Source organism: Vicugna pacos, chromosome 24, assembly GCF_048564905.1.
Source record: "Vicugna pacos chromosome 24, VicPac4, whole genome shotgun sequence".
NCBI classification, from domain to species: domain Eukaryota; kingdom Metazoa; phylum Chordata; class Mammalia; order Artiodactyla; family Camelidae; genus Vicugna; species Vicugna pacos.
The window spans coordinates 27,252,745-27,267,148 of NC_133010.1; the positions used below are offsets into that span (position 1 = coordinate 27,252,745).

Here is a 14,404-nt window from a genome sequence, read left to right on the forward strand (position 1 = left end):
GCCCCTGGCCACTGAGCTGCCCCAGGGTTCGACGCCCCTTCCCTTTCTAATGGGGAGAAAATGCCTTTTTGATGTTGTTTTAAAAACTGAGAAAAGTAGACATTCACAAAGCAAAACATGCTACAAAATTCAAGGTGAACAAACCACAAGTCTACAACACGTCCTTTCCAAAAGACAACGTTCTGATGTCAGAAAGAGTGACCACATTCCTGGATGCCCTCAGATGCTCGGCCTCCCACCTTGAGTGAGTCCTGGACCCGCTGCCCAGTTTGCTAGTTTCGGTGCAAAACTAAAATGCATACTTCTTGTTCAAAAAGTCCCTGAGAGTACTGAAAAATAAAGCAACTTCCCTTTCTTCCGCTGTCTTTCTCTCAAACTGCCACCACATTTTAAGAACTTGCCGTTTCAGTTCTGCAGGAAGGAAAATTTAAATTCAAACTATTAGCCAGAGGTCACCAGAAATCTCTGTACCCTGCAACGCCAGCTTCCAATACAAACAAGCAGGTAACGCACGCACAGAATCGCCGAGTCCACACACCCAGCACTGTGCACCTTGCACGTGCGTCTGCACGTGGCTCTCAGCCAGACGGCTGACGGGCTGCACAGAACGAATCCCGTGCCCTTCCTGCCCCTTCTCCGCACGCCCGTGTTACCGGCGCCCTCTGCTTAGTGGACGGGTGAGCAACAAAGCACTAAAGGGAGAAGGAAACGAGTGTGTCTTGTTTTCCCCTTTCTCTCTGTGTCATCACTAAGCGTGAGGGGTCGGCTCCCCAGGGGAGTGACGCGCGCAAGACGGGGGATGATGGCTTCCCTGTGCCTCGGAAACGGATCCCTGTTCAAACAGAAGGCGTGTCCCTCTGGGGGCGGTCAGCGCTCCACCCCTTCCCCGGCCGCAGGTACCACGCCCACCTTGCGCTCCCACGCAGACGAGTCCCCTGGACGTTGGGGCTCGTGGCACCAGGAACGTCAAAGGCCACTGGAGCGGTGGACACGTGGACACGAATATTGTGTGTTTCTCCTGCTCACGTCACACTCCGGTGTCCTGTGGACCTCACTTGCAAAACACAAGTTCAAAGAAGAAAGTACTGAAAATTTCGAGACAGGAGGAACAGAGCATCACACCAAGTGTGGGGCCTTCCTGGTGGGGGCGGGGAGGGGCAGTGCCGGGTCAGGTCGGGCCCACCCGGAGCTGCCCCGTCTGTGAGTGAGTGGGGTCCTCTCCCAGACCCTCGCCCAGCTCTTCCCCTCCAGTGTGTGTCCATCTGTTGGCTCCCCCAACATCTAACTCCATAAGGTTGAAACCTACCACAGTCCAGCTGCTGGTGCCCCTGAGAATCCAGCCGTCCGGGCCCAGGTGCTGCTGTAAATAACCGGCCAACATAAAATGTATGTTTCCAGGCTCCCCCGAGAGCAGTGCTGGGCCCCAGAAATCCTCTCCCTGACAAGGTCCTCACACCAAGAGCCCCTGGGCTGCCCGCTACCCTCACCACACACGCCTGCAGAGACCCAGGTCTGCATGAACGTGACGACAGTGAGATGCCACCACTTCCCATACTGTTCAAATAATTCGTGAAACTCACCCAAGAGAAAAAGCAGCTAACACACAGGAAGACGTGCAATCTCACTAAGACTAAGAGTAGAAAATGTAAAACCAACGTGAAGTAGAAGTTTTCACCCGTGAAATGACCGATTAACTTTAGACGTGGTAACCAACGGAAACAAAAGTATGGGAAACAGACACCTTCGTTCCCTATTTAATCCAATGTGAATTTGAAGACCCCTTTCGTAAAGGAGTGTGGGAGAACCGTCCCACATAAATTCTGTACGGTTACCCAGAGGGCTGATGCAAAATCAGGGAGAGGTTTGCACCGGAAAATGTTCATTATTGTTTGATAGCAGTGGAAACACTAGAAATAACCTGCTTAGCAATAAGGAAGCAGATTGATAGATTTCATGTATAGGAAACTATTCAAATGTTTTAATTAAGAAAAAGCAGTAGCAAGCCATTTCTGGTGTTACGTGAAAAAGGCACGCGTTTCTAGCTGAGCTGTGATTACATTGCTTAAAATGCAGTACTCGGAGCAACAGGACAAAGGAATACACTTTGATTCATCCAGTGACAGAGTGTAGTATTTTTCCCCGTTTTATCTTGGTTTGCAGCAACATTTTATGGTGTTGCTTGGGCAATTACACTTTTTTTATTGTGATTAAATTCAGATACCATTTAATTTTCCCAGCAATTATGTGGTGACACTGATATATGATTTGGCACAAGGAAGCCCATTTGACACACAGGGTTGTTATGAAAATAAAATGAGAGGACACATGTGAACACAGTGAATAACCTACAGTGAACTATGTAATACTGTAAACTGTGAACTGTAATCCTTAGCTACTGTTTTGCTTTCAAAGCCGTCAGCTTTGGAAGGACTTCTCCGGCAATACTGTATACCAAGCGCATCCCTCCCCGAGGGCCTGGACCCCCCTTATGCTGCACCCCGGACAAGCAAGTCCTCTTGGTGTGACAACGCGGCAGAAACTTAAATGTGAGGATGGAGAAACTTCACGGCACTTCTTGTCCCTGTGGGGCGAGCAGTATGCTTCTTAAGACAGTTTCTAAGGCATGGCGGCATTAGAGATTTCAGGAAGGAGTTCTGATTCAGAAGGAGGGGAAACAGCCCAGCCGTACGGACGCGCCGTGAGCCGGAAGATCAGAAAGCCAGGGTGCGGCCGGCTGCGCGGCCTCCTCGCCAGGGAAGGCGGGACAAGCCAGAAGAGCCTTCTGTGGGCCGACGGAAACAAAGCAGCACTACAGGTGAGCCTCCCCTCCCAGTTACTGTGGAGAGCGAACGTGCTGTGCGCCACGAAGCTTTGGGAGCTACCCCCACGGAGCTCGGAGACTGGATGGAAAATGGTCTCCACGCTCTCCGCATCGCAGACGCCTGTCGGGAAGCAGCTCTGTGCGCACCCCCCACTGGGAGTAACTGTCTGGTGAGTGACAAATGCCACGGAGGTGGGTGTGTGGTGCCTGTATCCGGTGATGTGTAAACTGTCACATACGGTTTCTACGTTACGTTGTATCTCGATCTCACTAATAAATCCAGGCACCCTACAGATTTAGGGCAAGGGTCGTCCTTGCTGAGACACAGCAGATTCAGTGGTCAGTTCTCACCTGCTGGGCGGCCCTGGCCACCCGGGCTCGGCCCCTCGGGCTAGTCTGGTCCTGGTCTGTGCTCCTTGCCACTGACTGTCCTCTTTGCGGGGATGTTCACATGGGTGAGACGTGCTGCACCGCCACCCCTGTCCTTTTTCCAGGCTGCAGGAAGGGAACGGGGACACAACAGACAAGGGGCTCGAATGTTCTTGATTCGGTGCGTCCACGTGCGTTTGAGCCGGAAGCGCAGGTGAAGAGGGCGTGACTGTCTCCCTTCCCTGTGCATCCAAACCTTGCTTCTCGCCCCCTTCCCAGCTCAGCTGGCATCTGAGCGGTCTCAGGTCTGCCCAGGGCAGGGTCAGGACCTGAGTCCTTACCGCGGTGGCCCCCGTGTCTGCGCCGGGACCCCAGGACGCACTCAGCTCCGCCTGCGTATCCTGCATCCACAGCTCGATGCAGGGCAACCGGGGCTGAAGAGGAGTCCCCGAGAAGGCCTGGCCACACGTGGTGTGGTGACGTTGCCCTGCCCCAGCCCTTCCCCAGGGTCTCCTGCGGTGGAAGCAGGTGCCACGGTCCCCTCCCCTCCGCAGTATGTAAACAGGTGTGTGTGGGGACTTGAAGTATAAGATCCACCTTCAAACCCCAGCTTCCACACCTAGGAGCTGCAGGACCCAAGACAGTTACTTAAAAGTGTGTGTCTCTGTTTCTGATAAAAGGACGAAGGTGAGGTGTGGCAGAGGACGGGACCTCACCAGCTGTGCAGGATGCAAGGCCCTGGCCCCCGAGGCTCTGGTGAAGGACGCTGGAAAGCAAGAACCGCCCCACCCTGTCCCGGCAGCACGCACCTTGCGGCTGCGGGACGCTACCTTGCGTCCTCTGGTCCCTTGCTCTTAAGAGCTGAGTGCTTCTGAGACATTATCTCATCAGTGCACAGACCGTTCCTGGGAGGGAGGGAGGAAGGAAGCCAGACACACTTCGAGCTCAGCTCTTCCCTGAGCCAAAGCGTGCAAGGCCCCTGTGCAGGTGGGTGTCTTCTGGGCACAGAAACACTGTGAGCCAAACCACACGCGGGGAGGCCCGCGGGCAGAGCCGTGACACCTTTAGAAGAAGGTCTGTATCAGAAGTCCCCCTCCTCCACTTCTCGATAAATGAGTGTTTACGGAGTTTCGCTCCCAGAAGGGAGATGGGAGACCGTGGAATTCTCGCCTCCCCAGGTCCTGAGGCCGTGGCTGTGGACTTCCTCACTCGGCACACGATGGTGACAGGCGTCTCGTTGCCCTTTGAGGGCGAACTGTAAAATCTACCCCGAACTGACGAGGCCAGAAACACGCGGGCGCCTGAAACACACAGCGAAGTCGCAAGTCAGCGTGCTCTCGCTCCCCTGCGCGCAGGTATTAACGGACCGGACGGACGCGCTGATCAAACAGGGCGGAAACGAATGGAGAGTGGGGAGCAGTGCTTCCCAAGGGCCGGGGACTCTCTGCGCGAGACACGATCAACACGGTGTCAGTATCCGGTCCCACTGGTTCCCAGAGGGACTGTTTCCCTCGGGAGTTGCTCTTGGCCCAGGGATGAGGAGGTAAACACGAGTCTGCGGCGGTGGAGCCTGGGAAATGCTCCTCCAGCTGGGGGCAAATCCTGCCAGGAGGAGCGACAGCTGGGAGCTGCTGAGAGCTTGGCAGAGGGGGGCTATCAGGAGAAGGGGGAGCCAGTGGGGGAGAAGAGCTGGCAAGGATGGGGACTGACAAAGCCGGGCCGCACGGAGCGCTCAGATGTGCAGATGACACCCCGGAGACGGCCCACTTTGAGAAAGGGGCTGCTGTCGGGCAGTCACGGGGCTGTGCTGCCCGGACCTGTGGCGGGATCACGGCCTCCCTGGCGAGGTGCTCCCCATCAAGCAGGGGCCGTGCTGTGCATAGGGGCGGCCAGGCCTCACTGAGTGTCTGGTGGTGTCAAGGGGTCCCCTGTGCTCCACGACCAGACACTGACAGCTCTGAGGATCTCTCCCAGAAGATTAAATACAAAATGATTTAAGAAAAAAAAAATGCTTAATTTGAATTGGAAACCTCCGTATTTACTCATAATTCTAAAAAATACGTATTTGCAGCTTTGTCCACTGAAAAGTTCAGGGGACGAGGATGCCCCAAAGCAGTGGGCATCCCCAGGGCCGTGTCTGGCTTCCCCAGAACCATCTCCCACCAGAAGGAGTCCTGACTCAGAGAAGACACAGCTGAGTCCAGGTCTGCGTGAGCAAAGTGCAGAGTGAACCAGGAAGCGACGGTCCACAGAGGATGGGACTGGCCAACGTGGCCCGGAGACAGGCCAAAGGGGCATTCCTGGTCAACTGTGGGGATTCTGAACAGTAGACAAAATATTCACGGTAACAGATTTTAACATGAATAAGTAACATGAGTCCATTTGGATATTCAAAAAAGGGGAGGCTGGAGAGAACACGTTTCTTTATACGTAATAACCTATAAACAATGATACAGAAGCAACGGTGGAATGTGGCGTGCACACCCCCCACCACACAGAGACTCAGGCAGGAACCACTAATGGGACCTAAAAGCACTAGGTGGAAGGAGGCGGGGAGCTGCCGGGGAGCAGGTACCTGCAGAGCATCGCCCGGCAGGGGACCGTTAGCTGCTGAGGGAGAGCAGACCCATCCGTCACCGTGAACAAGTCACCACGCTCCGTTCTGACGCTGGGTCGTCACCGGGCCCTGGAGGTGCTGTTCTCTGAGGGGCCCCACGTCACCTCTGAAGTCTTTACACTGGACGTAATGACCCCTGGACATCTGGTTTAAAGGAAACTCCAGGAGCAGCAGGGACCAGCTAAATGACACCATGAGGGGCCACCCAGACCCAGACCTAGAGCATCCAAGACGTGGGCTGAACGTTTTACAAGACAAAAGGGGCGACATCGCCACCACACGCGATGTATGAACCTTGATCAGACACTGGTGCAAAAAGGAAAAAAAAAAGTTCTGTAACACGTTTTGGGAACTTTGGGAGAAATCTGAATATGAATTGGATACGGGACAGTGTTTTTAAATGCTGGGGTTTTTGGTTAGATACAGCGGCGACCTTGTAGAAGAAGGGTCTTAGGAGACGCCTGGTGGACTGTTCAGGAGTGAAGCTGCATCACATCTGCAGTTTATTTTCAAACGGTTAATAGAAAAAAAAACATGTTTACTTTCAAATGGTTAATAGCGACAATGACACTTACGCAGTATAGACAGACAGGTAGGTAGACAGATGGGGGGAGAGAAAGAAAGGGAGGAGGTACAGTGAATGTTAATGTTTTTGGGGTCTACATAAAGGATATAAGCATTTATTGCATTTTCCTTTCAACTTTTTCTGTGTGTATAAAAATGTTGAAAAATTGGTAAAAAAAAACAATTCTAAGTATCTCCTTTAAGTGCTAAATAATTCTAGACCAACAGAAAAAACAGTGCTTTCCATCAAACAGAGGATGCTCCCCAAAGCTCCGCTGACCACAGGCTGGCCCCTTTTAGCGTCAGCAGATGCCGAGGACCCACTGCTCACAGAATTAAGGCTTCTGAGTCACATGCGTCCCATGAATATTTAGACCTAAGCGAGCCGAGACAGCAAAGTGCGCTTTCATTTTTAAACAGTTTATGTCTTTCCGTATATGCATATCTTAAGTGGCTCTAACATTTAAGACTTTTCCCATGTCTCATTTATAGCTCGAGGAAAGCTTGCTCTGACTTTCAAAACTTTTAAGAGTTTAAAAGATTAAAATTATCTTAAGAGGCTTTATGGAGGTTTTCAGAACCAGGCAGCCATTTCATGGCTGCAGAGCCTGGCACGCGCCCGGGGTCCGGGTCTGGTCATCCTGGAGCTGCGGCACTGAGCACCCCAGCGGGGCGGTCTGGTCCCTGCCCTGCGCTCCTCTCCAGACGGGAGGAAGGGCAGCGAGCCGTTTTCATCCCACTTTTCCCCCAAAGAAAACAGAAGCAAAACCATGCCAACGAGAGCATCGAATCACACGCACACGGACTTGCTAATTCAAAGGGTCTATGAAGCAGCTCTGGCTCGCTCGGACGGCCCCTGGCTGTGAAACGCTCTCTTCATCCACACCTTCTCTTTTCCTCCCCACCCCCACAAACCCCGTTCTCTCTCTCCCGCCTCCCTTCCCAGTTCACAGCGCTCCCTGCCCCGTTCAAATCCAGTCTCCCTGGAGCGTCTTCAGAAACCAGACGGGGTGGACCAAACTGACGGAGGCTGTGCCGTGAGAAAAGGGGCAGAAGGGAGTGTTTCTGGGGGAATCGAAGACATGCCAAGCTCAGGAGACACAGACGTGAGCACTGAACCACCCGCCTCTACCTTCCGCCTGGAGAGCAGCCTTCCGCCGCCTGCTTTCCCCACCGCCTCCGCACTTCCAGCCCTCGTGTCCTCCTCCGTCCTGCCCCACCGCCCCGCTTTCAGCCCCAGGCGCAGCCCAGCGAGAGCCCAGGGACAGCCACCTGTGCCACGCGCTACATCGTCAACACTGGGATCCCAGCCCATCCCACCCCCGGGGGCCGTAGACAGCCCCAGTGGGTACAGTAACCCGCCCGAGGAGGCGAGGGGGGAGTCTCTGAAACTCAGATGCCTAGAAGACCCGCTGCGTACAGGGACACCCAGTCTGTTCAAACTACAGGAGCCAATCTACGAACACCAACCCCGTCCTCAAATGATGTTTTACCAGAAAACTGTACAACGTTGAGTGACTAGGATTCAATTTCTCTGCCAAGTAAAGGAAGCCCCCCTCACCACGGGTCCTGTTCTTCAGAATCACACAGTGAGTCACAGGTAAAGCCAGCCCTGCCCTACACTCGTGTCAGCCACCAGGGAGAGGCGCGGGCACCCAGGCAGCCCCGAGTCCTGGCCGCGCAGAGCTCTGGATGTTATTAGGGCCAGCGCTTGGAAGGCAGAGCCTCTTCGTAATATCTTACACCTGTAACAGCAACTTATGATTTGCAGCCCAGGCCCCAGACACGTCCTGGAAAGTGCTCCTAATCCAGGATGGCTAATGCTAAGTGTCTCTTGAAATGTCTGTTTCCCGGGCTATGCCACTTGGTAAATTCCAGGATGTTCTGGCCAAGTCGCCCCTCCTCCCGCCGTGGGCCTCTCGGGATGGCCAGCTGAAGTGATTCCGAGTGACTCAGACCCTCCCTGGTCCCACAGCTCCTGCAAAAGCCATCAGGGGTCGGTGCAAAGTTGAGTAAAACTCCAGAGACCCATCAGGTGGCCACGTCTTTCCTTTGGAACGTCAGTCCTGAAATAACCTCGTCGATGTCCAGGTCAGGCAAGTCCCCCAGGAAGCACCCAGCCGGCATTCCAGCCTGCAAACTGGAGCACTGGGCTGCCCGAGGGAGGAACCGCGGTGGGGAGGGCAAGCTCGGGGCGGGGGGGGGGCACACGCCCAGCAGGCACGAGGCTCTGGGTTCCATCCCCAGGACCTCCATTAAATAGATAGACAGACAGACAGACAGATAAGTACCTCCCACTAAATAAACAAACAAAAGGTAATATAATAAATTTTTAAAAAATAAAAAGGAACCAAAAAGGCACCACACTGACAGAGCTGCAGAGCCACAGCAAGCCTGCCTCCCGCGCCCCGTCCTGCCCCTTTCATCAGACACAGAGACGCCCCCTGAGCACCTCCTGCAGGTGGGGCGCCCCTACACCCCGCCGCCCCTCACCTGGCAGCTCAGCACGCTGCCCGCCCCCGGGAGCTGCCCTGTGTACCTCCTCACACACCACCGAGCTCCCTCTTCACTGCCTGTGCCCCACTGTTCAGCCCTAACCTGCTGGACGGGGACGGGCTGTGTCCTAGTCACTGCTGTACACTCAGCGCCACCCTCCCTGGGGGACATGGCCACGAGGTGAACGTCAGTCTCTGGTCCTAGAGACGCCCCCTACCCGCCAGGAGCCAAGGACTCCCCGAGAAAAAGCATGTGTGACCCGCAGCCCAGCCGGGGCCCCTCCTTCCTGGGGCTGCTCTAACCTGGGCTGGCGCGAGCTCAGCGCGCGAGGACGTGGGAGGTGCTGGCGAGGGACAGTCCGGGCGACCATCTGCGGGCCTCCCCGACGGCGGAGCATACAGACAGCGGGCAGAGTGCTGCGGATTAAAAAGGACACTCTCCTTCAAGTCACAAACAACACAGGACATCTTCATGTCTTGTGGCTTAAGAATGAGAGAGAGAGAGACTGTGGAAGTCACAGGGCCTGAGACGGCCCCAGGCTTTGTGCACAAGGAAGCCCCAGCTAAACACAAGGAGGAATTTCTGGCTTCGCCCCATAGAGCAGGCAACAAACCCCAGCGTTTAAATCCAGGCTGGTGGCTCAACAGGGTGCAAAACTGAGTGGGCTTGATGATGTATGGGCCTGTCAGGCTCTCAGCAGGTTTCGGCTTGGCTTGGGGCACAGCTCCTCAAAGTGCACAAGTCACTGCTACCAAACGCCAGTGCGGGCGGTGGGGCACAGCCCGCCACGTGTGCACAGAGCTTCTTTGTTGAGCCCGGCAGAGTTGATGGCAGTAGGCCCTTAAGCTCTCATTCCTTTCAGAGTTTACTTTAAATTTGACTCAGAGAAGAAAGAAATCACACGGTTTAAAGATCATTTGGGGCTCATTTTTCATCCAGGCTTACTCAACTATAGAAAAACAAATGCATTTTCAAGAACACAGTCTTTGTCCATCACATTGCAGGATCCACATGAAAGGCAGGAGTGACTCAGCAGGGATACACCACGCTGATGTGCATCCAAAACCTAGGCTTGGCTAAGAGAAACAAGGTGGCCACGGACTTTATTCTAAAAGCGTCACCACAACAATGGACCCATCCACTCTGCTAACACACCAGCCTTATCAGTGGTAACAGCCTTCCTTAGAGTTCCCAAGTTCAAGCATCTCAGAGAAGAAGGCAAATTCGAAAAACAATGCACGTTCCAGAAGTTTGATTATATTTCAGTTATTTGTGCTTTAAGTCCAGACGAGGGAGAGGCGGGTTCCAGGCGTGTCAAGAAACAAGGCAATGCGTTCAGCAGGATTTAATCCGTCATACAACTCAGTCACAACACTTCCGAAATCTAATCGCCACTGAAAAAGATGCTTCTGCAACAAGTGGGTTGAGGTTCCAGTGTAGGACAGTAGGGGAAAAGCAACTAACCCCACACCCCCCAGCCCCCGGCCTGAGAGCCTCGGGGCGCACAGCTCTCCCACCCGGGGGATGGGGCTGGGGGCTCAGTGCTGAGAGGGGCCTGGGGAGACAGTAAGGAGAGGCAGGTCTGCTCCCGGCAGGAGCCTGATGTGAACTAAGTTGAAAGATTGATGCATAAATGAGAAGGGAACGTTCTTCCCCTCCTGGTCGAAGTCACTGATCGTTCGTAACTGTCTGTCACCCGAGTGGGGCACAGACACGTGTATGTTGAAAAGAGCTCGGGCCACTGTTGAGACGGTTCGGGAGGTCTGTTCCAGACGCGTCACCTTCAAGCTGCTTCAGCCACACCCACCACTAGAATGACACTGTACCTGCAGACCACGTCCACGTCCACGTGGAACCAGAGAAGAGACGCAGCGCACCATGTCTGTCTGTCTCCGCTCCGTGTGCTGCAGCCTGTCTGCTGGTCTTCTCTGTTTGGTTCACAGGCGTTCGGGCTGCCACCCGGGAACGGGCTGAGGCTTCCAGCTCAAACAACAGCTTGAGAAGATACAAAACTCCCTTTCCCAGGTCCCCTGAGAGAGTTTGTTTTGATGAGCAGAACTTCCACCTGGATTTCACTGGGGCGCTTGATGGTGGTCACCGCCGTTCCTTTTCCCCCGGGCCACTTAGCTCCCCTGAGCACCACCAGAGACCATTCAGTCCACGTGTCTGTTCAGCGACCATCAGGCCGGCACTACAGTGGGACACCGTGCATCGGGCACATGTAGATGCCCGAGATGCTCTCACGGGAAAGCTCCTGTCCGTCAGCTTCAGCCCAAAGCACACGTCACGCTCGGGTCACATGTACAGGACGGGAGACAGTGAAGTCAGGTGATCTGGCAGAATCTCAGGTACATGAGCCATAATGACTGTATTTCTAAGACCTCTGAGTCTTCAAATATTTAAAAGGATAAATAAAACGGGGCTGTGTAAGGGGGATAAGAAACAATACTACAGCAATGAAGTTATTCCTCACTGCCTACCCCAGAAATCACTGGACAAAAAGCTTGAAGGGAACCTTGAAATCTTCTCCAACCTACTCACGTTGCTTTTCCTTCGAATCGTTGCACTGAAACAGGGCACAAACTCGCCCTCCACGCTGGTTATCCGCACAGACCCCTGTGCTTCAGACTCCCAAGGCCGGGCTGTGAAATAAATAAAATCAGTGCTGGTACTCCCAGCATAGTTCATGGTTACGCAGAGGGGACATACTGACTGAACACGATGTAACGGATGCGTAAGAAGCTGCTGAGTGTGCCAAGGTTTATATATTCCCAGAGAGGCAAAAATACAGTAAAATGAAATAAAGTAAAAAATACCGATATACTGAGTGATTCACACAGGCTTTTCAGATGAGAAATACTTCCTCTGGAAACTACAAAGGTATTTAGAACGGCAGATTTAAGTAGATAAGTAAGTTTATACTGTGGAGCACAGGGAGCTGTATTTGATATCTTGAAAGTAGCTTATGGTGAAAAAAATATGAAAACGAGTAATTTTATGTTCATGTATGACTGCAGCACTGGGCTGTACATCAGAAACTGACACAACATTGCAAACTGACTATGCTTCAATAATTAAAAAAGAATGGCAGATTTAGAGTTAAATATTCATTGGCTTCCTATGCAAAGAATGAAAGTACAGATTGTCTTTCATCTAACTTAATTATTACATGGATAAGTTAATAGAGTCTGCCTTCCCAAAATCTCCATAAAATTCTTAGAACATGACTCTGGGCATCCAGAAAGTCATGCATTTCCATCCCTCGGCTGAAAGGTTTCAAGAGCTCAGAGAAGCTGGGTCATCAGCCCGGAAGTCCTGACGGCAAAGAAAAGCTAACCGCAGAATGCAAGCTTGCTTTTAAGTTCACAGGGCCGTTCATAAAGGTTACTCTCATACTTACTGCAAATTGAATCACGCAAAAGTCGATCCGTAAAACATGCTGCCTTTGTTCATTAAGGGTGTTTCCTCGGCCCAGGCCAACATTTTACACCGACCTCTGCAGAGTCAGCAAATCAGCAAGGAACTGAAATCCACGTTGGCTTCAGTTCACTGTGAGGGGCTGGGCTGAAGGGAACTGTAACCGTGATGCGACAGCCTGAACGCGCCGTAATCTAAGAACGTCCTGTCTACTTAGCGGGCAGCCTGGGGGGCGCGTGGTGAGGAACCCTTCAGGGGCCCCGTTTAATTTTTCCTTTGTTTGTTTTCTCTCCTAATAAAAGCACTCTCACTGATACCACATCATGAAAAACGTGATTAAAATACTGAGTCAGTCCCTAAGCCAGAAAAGCACGCACTGACGTGTGACGTTAATACCACCCCCTACTGAGCGTCTGCAGAGGGGTTCACAAGATGTCCTGAGTCAAACAGCCTAAGACTTGAGCATTTTCTCAAGGGGGAGAATGTAATTATAAGTGTAAAAACGAGCTCATTTAAGTGCATCAAATTGTTCTTTGTTCCTACGCACTTTCTGTTTTTGTTTATCCATCATTTTCTGAAGCACCTAACACCCTCACTGTTCGCCTCTGGGCGGAACCACTGGGGCTGCGCCATCCAAGGGGCACTGCGGTGACCGCTGGTCTTCAGCTGCCAAAGCCTGGACACGAGGTGAGGGCCGGGCCTTAGGCCACGTCCACACAGGGTATCTTCCACGACGCTCTTCTTCCCGACGACCCACGAGGGGGACGCAGCCTCAGCTCAGGGGCAGACCAGCCCTGGGCCTGCAGCTCCACCGAAAGTCAGAGCTGGGAGCAGCGTCTCCCGCTCTCCCCCCGGGTCCGGGTCTGACGTGGCATCTCAGTTTCACGCCAGTCCGGGTGGGCTCGCCACCGTCACCTGCAGGCTACAGTTCAAGCTCACTGTTTCAGAATCGATTGCTTGCTTTCTGTTAAGCCAGTCTTTAGTTTGAAAAATCATACTGTCCAGAACCGAAAAAGCATTTGATTTAGAGTCAGAACACTTGGTTCCTACGTCCTGATTACGGGACAGAGGAGCGGTCCCCACAGACACTGTGAGAGCCTGTGAATAATGTAGGTTGCAAGACGAAGAGGAGGGTGGGGCCATCAGCCGACCGTAAAAAGGGGACAGGCTTTTGGACTATGCTGGTAGGCCCCACGTAATCAACGCTTCTTAAAATGGAAGAGGGGGCGAGCACGTCAGAGAAAGGCTATGATGACAGAACCAGACATGGGAGGTGCTGGCTGCTCACCTGGACGCCGGAGGAGGCGCCCCGAGCTGGAGCAGCAGGGACCGAGCCCCCGTCAGCCTGGGGCCTCCGGGAGGACCGCCCTGCCGACACCCTGCTCTCAGCCCAGGGACGCCTGGGCGAGCCCTGGAACCGCGGGGCCGTCAGGCAGCACGTGTTTGTCCTCTTGGGTCTCCAAGGCTGTGGTGACTAGTTACAGCACCAGCCACAAACCAGCAGAAGTGAGCAGGGAGGGAAAAGCCACAGAGTCTCTGAGCAGCGTTCTGTCATGTGTCAAGCACGTCGGTGACATCAGGGCCTTCGGGGCTCTGAACCCGGGAAACGTCAGGAACGCGGAAGGCCTTTCCGTTGGCAGGACCAACATGTAATGGGTGAGCCAGGTGCACTGTTTCCGGGAGGCGGGTGGGAGGGGAGGCTTCAAACACGGTGAGAAGCAGGTGGACAGCCGGGCGGCTGCAGAGGCGGCCTGTGCTCAGCACCAACTCCTGACGTGCATCTTTTTTTCACTTGCCCAAGGATGACGGCAGGCACTGACTGTCCACCTGTCAGATAGGCTACGTATCGCCGGTCTTGCAGGACAACAGCTCCTGTGCGCCGGAAGCGAACTGGTGTCGCTTAGTCTGGACCCACTGCAGGTTCCCCTCCAAGGGTCTGGACACGGGAGAGAGGTTTCCAGCGGGGTTTGGGCAGTAGGTGCGCCAAGTTCCAGGAGACATCCAAGACTCGGCACCTCTGGCGGTGCCTCCAGGCAGGAAACTGAGCGGCTGGGGCGCACAGGGGGAACTTATTTTCCACTGTGCTTATCAACGTGACATTTAAATTAAATTAAAGCGAA

The 14,404-nt window shown here is 53.6% G+C and overlaps 1 long non-coding RNA gene across 1 annotated transcript in view; it reads right to left on the reverse strand.

Moving 5' to 3' along the window:
* Positions 1-10,705: 10,705 nt before the first annotated feature.
* Positions 10,706-14,404, reverse strand: part of LOC116285323 (uncharacterized) — a 177,629-nt gene continuing 173,930 nt past the window's right edge. The window contains exon 6 of the long non-coding RNA XR_012063941.1: positions 10,706-11,509. This is a non-coding gene — a long non-coding RNA (uncharacterized lncRNA). The remainder of the gene's footprint in view (positions 11,510-14,404) is intronic.